This window comes from Lygodium microphyllum, chromosome 6, assembly GCF_053477565.2.
Source record: "Lygodium microphyllum isolate KBCC chromosome 6, Lygodium_microphyllum_v1.1.10, whole genome shotgun sequence".
Lineage (NCBI taxonomy): Eukaryota > Viridiplantae > Streptophyta > Polypodiopsida > Schizaeales > Lygodiaceae > Lygodium > Lygodium microphyllum.
Genome location: NC_141140.1, coordinates 131,723,068 through 131,732,409, shown reverse-complemented (window position 1 = coordinate 131,732,409; position 9,342 = coordinate 131,723,068). Strand labels below are relative to the sequence as shown.

The 9,342-nt window shown below is 41.4% G+C and overlaps 1 pseudogene; it reads right to left on the bottom strand.

The window, feature by feature from the left end:
* Positions 1–5,106: 5,106 nt before the first annotated feature.
* Positions 5,107–5,991, bottom strand: LOC148035141 (triose phosphate/phosphate translocator, chloroplastic pseudogene; annotated as a pseudogene).
* Between the last annotated feature and the right edge of the window lie 3,351 nt (positions 5,992–9,342).

The following is a 9,342-nucleotide window of genomic DNA, read 5'->3' as shown; positions in this document are numbered from 1 at the left end:
GAGGAACAATTGGAAAAACTTTACATCATCTTTAAGCGGTATAGAAAATATGGTCTCTTATTGCTCCTTGAAGTGCTAGTTTTGGTTCAAACATAGCTACATACTAGGGCATGTACTGTCAAGGAATGGGATTGCCACCAACTTCTCAAAAGTTAAAGTGATTGTGGATCTTTTGCCTCTGATGACAAACTATAAGGGAGTTCAATGTTTTCTACATCATATTGGATATTAACGGTGTTTTTTGTTGAACTATGTATTAATTCCTAGACCTATACAAACTATTGATTATGTTTGAGTGGATAGAGAAATATTAGTGTTAAAGATGGCGATGGTTAGTAGCCTTCAAAGAAGCTGGGAGTCACCAACGGTGCATTAGTGAGCTGATGGATGCAGGAGTAGTGAAGACCATTCTCTCCATCGATATGCCATGCCAGATGGTCTTCACTACTCTTGCATCCTCAATGGCGATGTATCTTGAGCGCAACAATCTTCTCTAGAGTTTCGAAGGCACTCTTTGCATTCCACTCCTTTGATTTTGGTAGCAAATATGCTATTTCCCTAATTCCTCCCACTACTTTGATAAACGTCACAAGTTGTTTCTTGGCTTTGGTTAACCCAATTATTGTTCCCTCAATACTCCCAACTCCACCCTCACTTCCAATTCCAATGGCTCACCCACCCAGTATCTCCTTTTCAAAGTTCTTTGGATCTTCCAGTGAGGATCAATATGCCTGTATGCATCAGTTTGATGTAGCATACACAATCAACTTTCTTGGCTAAGTCAATGAGCCTCATAAGATTGTCGTATTTGAATCTTTGATGCAAAAAAATGGCATGACATGGCTAGTCGCAGGACATGGCTAGCCAACATGGAATGAGGCACTCAACACATTCCGTATTTGGTCGAACCTGTCGAACCTAATCGGACAGATGCATAGAAACTTGGAAGACTTTGCCACTTTAAGCAAGGAGATCGATCAGTCTAGGCATATACCACCAAGTTCACTATTCTCAATAGTTGAATTGATCCCAATGCTCATCAACCAAATGATGAGATGTTGAGCACACTCTATGTTCATAGTTTCAATAAACCTATCCGTAAAGCATTTTCTTTTGATGATTTATCAGGTAATAACATTTATCCATTCTATAAGCAAGCTTTAGAAAAGTCAAGAAAATGGAAAAAATCCAATAAGTGAACTTCAAAGAATCAAAATGGTGACAATAGTGATTCCACTTTTGATTCTACCCTAGAGACAAAATCTAATAATGAAGAATCCGACTTCAAAGAGGGGGAGAAAAATCAAACCAAGAGTAAGAAGAAGGACAAGGGCAAGAAGACATCAGAAAACACCAAGAAAAATGAGGTAAAAAATCTCTAGTACACATATTGCAATAGTCCCAAGCACATTTAGGTTGGATATGGCCTAAACCAACAATGGTCTAGTATTTGCAATATGGCTACTCATAACACTGAGTATTGTTGGCATAATAGTGGCCAGAGCACCCCCTAGCCAATGGACAACTCTCTAGGCTAATCTAGTTCCTACACTAGCTATTGCTTATACAAATTAGGAGTATTTGCCACCTAGCGGTGGTTGTGGTGTGGCATGATAGAGATGGAAGAGGTTGAGGAAATTTTTGACCCTTCTCTAAACATTGTTTCTTTTGCATGTAGGAATGACATTGGAGATTAGAGTGTCCTGATGCTCAAGCCTACAATTCTCAAAAAAGACAAGGACGAGGCCTATCACAAATGCCCGCGGAGCTAACATTGTGAAAATCAAGGAGTTGTTAGAACTAGATGTTCATGTGATTACCCAGTTATGCAAAATCTACAAAGATGCTGCATTGTGACCCATAGAAACTTCATGGCCTAGGCAAGAGAGTTCACCACCAAGTGGCAAGATTGTGGATTGTGAGCCAATGGCGATGTAATATTTGATTCCATTCTCTAATCTGAAGGTCAAACCCAAAAATTGGTTTGGCAGCTCGTGCATGGAGAAACATTTGTAGTCTAATGTGCATGCCCCATGAGACAAACAATCAAGTTGCAAGAGAGGATTTGCAACCTAGTGGAGTGAAGAATCGAGGTAGACACCCCGGGATTCACAAAGAAAAGGAGCTAAAAGTTTATCCTAGCAAGGAGAAGAGCCAAGTATTGAGATTGACAACCTTGGTAAAGATCACAAGATGAATTTGAAAGATCACCCCGATTAGCGATAGAGTAAAACCTAGGATACAAATCCTTGTAGAAGTAGACACTAGCAGTTCAATGCTATAGCCTACAATAGTGGAAGGGAACATACCAAGCACTTTGGTTGTTCCAAACTCATCCAAAGGATCAACCAAATGGGACCGTGAATATTGCCATTAGGTGGACTTTTGAATCTTGTCCAGACTTTCAAGGATCACTTCTTAAAGATGATCCTAGAGCGCCCTGTAGTACCAAAACCAGAACTAGCAACTATGATGGCCCATGCTCTGAAGGCAATAGTTTGTAAAATTCAACAAGAGCCAATGCCAGCAAGCCCCTTGTCTAATACGACCATTCTGGCTATTCCTGTTTGATGCAAGGACCAGATCATTCAAAACATCTTGTTCAATAGTGGATCCAGTGTGTCAATATCATCACATTGGCCACTTGTCAAGAATTGGGATTGATGGATCATCACATTGGCTCCCTTTAAGAATGGCCAATTAGCAACAAGTAAGACCTCTTGGTATCATCTACTTTGTATTTTTGAAAATTGCTACAATTTAATTTTTGGTTTCCTACCATGGCATCCTTCTAACTCACCATTGAGGAGGTTTTACCCCCAAACCCTAAGGCCCTTGTAGATGTCCATGACTCTCTATAGCTCACCAACTTTGTCAACCTCGTATGGAGCACAATGCCAGTTCACCTTGACACCCAAACCATCATGGAGCAGCTCCTCATAAGCTCCACAATCCACATTTAGGGCCTCAAATATACACTCTTTGCAAAGAGAGTACATGAGAAGCTATGCTTGCCCCACCATGGTGAAGCTAATCTACCAATGCTCTCCACCACCGCCATTGAGGATATTTTCAACCCCATCCTCAACAAGGAGTACCAGTTGAGCAACCTCATTGATGCCCACAAACCCAAGTTTGATGCTCTCTTCCTATAAGCCAATGTGTTTAGCATCTCCAAGAAGATAGCCTCTCTCTTATTCTCTCCTTTTGATACCCCCATTGGGAGTGCCTCTTTGTTGAGGCAAGGCATCTATCCCATAGGCCAACCCTCCTTCAAAACCATGAAGGTGATGTGTGGACAACACTTTACCCTACTCTTCTCCCCACCCATCCTTCTTAGCCCTCCTTGCCAACTTTTCTCCCTTGCAGTAGACGTTGCCCAGTCTCACCTTGAGACAAGAAACATGCTAGATCCCACCCCTACCCCTCCAAAGGAGGCCATGGAGTAGTGCACTAAAGACCAAGTCCTCAAAAAGGAGCACCAACCTACCACCACCATTGCCTAGCAGTCTGCCAAGCAAGATTTGCCACCCTAGTAGTGCCAACCTCCCTAGTCCCCCCAAAAGTCCACCGTGCCACTAGCCTCTTTGCCAAACTTGCCCTCCTTAAGTTGAAGGGCCAAAAGTGATAGTGGGTGGAGGAGACCACATGCGACAATAAGCTCCCTACTCTCACTTCTACTTCGACTAGTCTAGATAGCACCTCCTCTACTGCCATTTTCCTCCCTGCCAACTTGTCCTAGCGATTGGTTTTTTTTCCCCCAGAGTTAAGATGGAGATGGCTCACTAGTCATTGAACCTTATCAATGGATTCTTGACTAGGTAGCAGCATCAGCAAAGCAGCAAGACCTCATCCCCCAAGTGGACTACCTCAAGCAGGCCAACATTGCCCTCTCCAAGCAACTTTGACAAAAGAACACCGCTCTCACTCCAAGAACATTGACAAAGGCTAGAGGCATGCTAATAGGTGCAACTCGCCTTTGCCAATGATATCAGGAGTAGAGTGCAATGGTTGGAGTGAAAGAATTTTTTTCTCCAAGTGCAGGTGGCTAGAGTAAAGAACTTGGATGGTGTGACCCCGCTCTCCTTGGAGATAATTGAAGAACTCTTGCTCGGAGCTCCCACCAATGCCCAACAAATTGGATGAGCTGGAATCTAATACCAAGTTTTCTCCCCTTATTCCCCCCACTGAAACTTCCCCCCATCCACCACAACAAGGTGAAAGCACCCCTGTCGACTCTACTCCCTCTCACTCCCACTTTACATCAGACTCCATGACCAAGTTCAAACTTTTTGCCCTGCTGGATTGCCCACACTCTAGATCCTTATAGACCAACCACCTAGGGAACAAGAAACTGTAGCCAAGTAGCACTGTTTGCCCATTGATAAATGCAAATAGGTTACCACAAAGGAGCCCATCGGTACCTTGAGCGAGGAAGATATGTCTCCACAACCACCAACTTCAGACTTCTTTAACTTCTCAGTTGGCACCAATTCTACCAATCCGAAGTGGTAGCTCATGATGGAGTGCTAATAAGCATTGGAGCACTATAATGCTGAAGCAGAGGAGAGGATTTGTTGAGAAACACAGACCTATCGGCTATGGTGGACGCAAGTTACAAACACACGATACATTATCCGAATGAGAAATTGTAACTCAAGTGAATTAGGTTCCAAGATATATTATCTTGGACTCATAAACACAATCTTGAGTGACTCAAATTGATAGTACCATTGCATTGAAATGAGTATCAAGTACATGCCTTTATATCTTTTTGGATAGTACCACTTTTCCTCTCTATGCTTATAGGATTTTGAACATCTCTTCCTAGAGATTCTAGAGCATACATCTTTGTCATATCTCTCATACAAAACCACTTAATATGGGAAAGCCTCTATATCAGCCATTGTTTGCTATTCTCAACACCTCCCCTCAAATGATGAGTTCCTAAACCTGCTGGCATCCCCCCCCCCTTACATGTGGACATGGATCAGGAGACTAGCTCTTTGGTAGCCTTAGTCAAGCCAAGCTTGAAACTTTACATTTTTGGTAGGGTTTGTTACATCCACTATGGGAAGTAGATCCACTAAGGGAATTTGAGATCCACTATGGGAAAGCATGATCCATGATGGAAATTTTTTTGCAAAAAATTTTGTTTGTAGGAATGGAAATTTCTTTATCTTCTTCTTGCTTTAAGACATTGCTAACAGCATGAGTGAGAGGTGTAACTCTTTTCAAAGTGTTTGTTGCCAAAAGATGATAGAACATTCCAACCCAAAAAAGGTCTGCCACAAATTTTGTCATACTAACTTTAGCAATGCCATCAGTAAATCCATGTTGCATAAAGGCAAGGCCCTCAATCAATATTGCTGGTGGTATATAGAAAAGCAGTACTATGATTGAAATATATGCATAGAGGTTTGTACTGTCCATCCTTGTCATTGCTTTCTTGGAGTACACACTTTTGTAGGTAAATGCAATATTAGAAGTCATTGCACTGAGAAACCCAGTCCATTTGAAAGATAATTCCGTCAAAGAAGCCATTGACACACCAAGTGCAACTGGAGCTAGAGACAACTAGAGTTTGAAGGGAATCTGTTGGCCCAGAACAAATTGAGAAGCAACATCACTAAAGAAAGGTTCCGAAGCTTTAATGGTATGTGTGAATGACATAGCCACAGTTGCAAATGAGACGTTGCTCATCACATGTCCTAGAGCATGGCAGAAGGAGACTGGAACCAGTGCTAGATATCTTTCCAAAAACCCCTTTGGACTTTTAGTCACAATTGGGAATGAAAAGTCCCCACCTTCTGCATCTGCTGCTATAGCAATAGACACAGGTGACGTAGCTGTCCTAGCTTTTCCTCTTCATTGTAAGGACAGAGGTATGCCATGGCCTAAGCCTACCCCATAAGTTGATGTACTTAGGGATATTGAAAGAAGTTGTTTACTGCACATTTGAGAACCCAAAGAAAAGTAGACTGATTTCATGGTATTCAACCTATCATAAGGAGTGCACAAAAGTGCTGTTATCGAATCAGCAGCAGAGTGTCAACAAGTTTTTGCTACTCATGGTCCCGAAGCTAGGCCTTCTTGGAATATCACCACGTGTCACCTCAATGGAAACCACTCTTGCAAGCTCATATAAGTCAGCATATGATATGATGGGGAGCTGCTCCTTAATGGGATCCAGCAATCAAATAGTGATGTCAAGCCCGACATTGGATCCATGAGCAAGCTCCTCGGAATTGCAGATGGTTTCGAAAGGTCCCCCACTCTAGGTCTTCACATCATACGTCTCGGCTGCGTGCCAGGCTAGTCGCGGACCATGATGGGTGCACAGTTCTTCTCTGCGATCAAGGCTCATAGTTTTCTCCTTGCTTTGTTAACTGCATGCAGATACTCATTGTCTCTCTGACAGTAGGGTAAACCTTCTCCATTTACAAAAAGCTAATGAGAATGTGCTGATGCTTTGTAGATGAGAGAAAGCTTCACTGCTCATATGTTTCCTTGATCAACATCTTGATGACTTCTCTTCACATACACATGCTGTTGTTGCTACTGACCCCACTCCTAAAAACATGCCTTGTTTAGCCCAATGATCACACTGTAGCCTACTCTACAAGCATCTCCATTATATTCAATTTGGAAAATCAATTTCCTAGATAATCACAATGATGGCCTGAAGAAATTGAGATGGAAAAAGGATTTTGATGGCATGTACAAGGAGAAAAATCAAAATAGGAAGGATTTAAAGTATGTGGGGAAGAAGTAAGATGCGTCCACTAGCTATCTAGCTTAGCCATGGCTCTGATACCATGTTGAGAAACACAGACCTAGGTCGGCTATGGTAGACGCAAGTCAAACGAATGATACATTATCAAAATGAGGAATTGTAACTCAAGTGAATTAGGTTCCAATATAGATTACTCAAATTGATAGTACCACTGCATTAAAATAAGTGTCAACAAGTAGATGTGTTTATAGCTTTTTGGATAGTACCACTTTTCCTCTTTGTGCTTATGGGATTTCGGACATCTCTTCTATGCAATATTTGCTTTGGTCCCTCATCTTGTTGAAGGATATTCCCTTATGCTTGATGATTAATCAGACCTAGTTGCTTACTCCCTTACTGAAGAGAGCTAATCTTATTCTAGCAAGTACTTGCTAGATGGTTGGACTTCTCACATATGTGGCATTTGACGTTAGGGAAGTTTCTTGGAAACTGTTGACCACCACATGACGTACGGCTAAATATTGATGGACCACCCTTGTCAGGGTGCCGATTGGGATGGGAAAAATTATTGGACTACAAATTTGCATGATTTAGTTAGATTACTATATAGTCTACAGACTCTCATGGCTGTCAGGCTATGAGGGTAGTTTAATGAGCATAGAAGGCTCACGGCTAGATCCCTAAGGCCAGTGGTGTTGGGCCCATTTTTGGTCATGACAGGTGGTGCTTTGCTAAGAGTCGCTAATAAGTAGCAATTTTTGAATATTGGTTAATAGGGACTAGTTATTCAATGTATACCAAAGAGCATTGAAATAGATCCGTTATTTCATGATAGACACTGTCAAGTTGAGATTCAATGAGAATAAAGAGTTGAAAGGGTTAAACGGAGAGTAGAGATCATTAGGAGGTATTCTCCTAAGCAAAAAAGTCTAATATCATTAAGAGTGAGAGATCTTATTGACCCAAATAATATCCCATTTAGTCCATTAGGGGAAGAAGGAAGCTCTAGCATTCCCCTTTTCCCGAAAAGTTAATCTACTTCAGGCAGGAGTGTAACACCTTTGGTACAAACTCCTAGAGCAAGTCGAGTCATCATGATGGCACAATCAATCGTGATATTTGTAGGAATGGTGGATTTGCCATTGCTTGGTTTTTTCCTACCCATTTTTAATGGATTAGAAAAGGAGGATGCAAAACTTCATATTAGTGAGTTCCAAAAGTTAATGTTTAATTGTCAAATTCAAGATGGAGGACACCTTATGATGTTCTTTAATATGAGTTTAAAAGAAAGAGCTGTGGTGTGGTATAATGGGTTGGAAGTTGGAACCATATCTACAATAGATCTAATTTATGCGGCCTTTCAAAGAGAGTTTGCCCCTGAGAGAGAGGTAGCCAGTATTGGCTACATGTTCTAAATATGATACATCAAGAACCCCATGAGAATGCTCAAGCATATGCCAAGAAATTGAAAGAGGTATTTTGCAAATTGCAAACCTCTATTCCTATTCCACCTGCTGCCCAATTGCAATACCGTTTACATGGATTAGACTTCAATATCAAAGTATCCCTATCCAACTAATGGACCACCATTTTGGCCAACCAAGCTCAAACACTTATAGTTGCTTACAAAAATTAGGAGTACCAAAACCTAGTGGTAGAGGACGAAGAGACCGAAGGAAAATTTTGGCCATTCTCTAAACATTGTTTCTTTTGTATGCAAGGACACTAGAGATTCAAGTGTCTAGAAGCTCAGGGATATGATACCCAAAAATGGCTTAAAAAAGGCAAGGACAAGGCCTAACATCCATGCCTGGAGCCAACACAGTTGAAATCAAGGAACTAATGGAGCTAGATATTCACGTGGTAACTTGGTTCAAAAAAACATACAAGAAAGACACATTGAAACCCATAGGAGATTCATGGGTAGAGCAAGAGATAGTCTACCATATCGAGTGGTAGGATGGTCAGGAAAACATCCAGTTGTAAATATTTACCACTAATCTCGGAAGTTGGTTTGGTAGCTCATGGGCAGAGTAAAATCCTCCATAGCAAAATGATGATTGAAATGATAAAGTCCCAATAGGAATGAAAGGGAGGTGCATTGCAATGAATTATCCACAGTTTGGCTGGTAGTGTAATGCCCACACCTTGCTAGCTCAGGGAATACAACAAGGTGTAAATATACATGCACATCAAGGATGGAGTTACCCAACCCCCAAAATGGACATTAACCCCCAGAGTCTACGAAGTCAAAACCACAATAGGAATATAGATGGGAAGTACCAACCCCAAAGCAAGAAAAAAAAAAGCAAGTTATGAGAGACATTCTGCAACTTAGTGAATTTGAGAATCCAGATGGTCACCCTGGAATTCACAAAAGGAAGCAGCTAGAGGTTACCCCTAGCAACCAGAAGAGTCATATACCAGACAATCATCCTGCTAGGGAGCACAAAAAGCATCTGAAAGATCACATCGAATAGAGACATGGTAAGACCCTAGAGTTTAATCTTGGAGGAAATAAAAGTTAGAAGACTAATGTAGAGCTTGTAGGAGTAGAAGGGGACATGCTAGGAATTTTGACCATTTTAAACTCATCCAAAGAATCG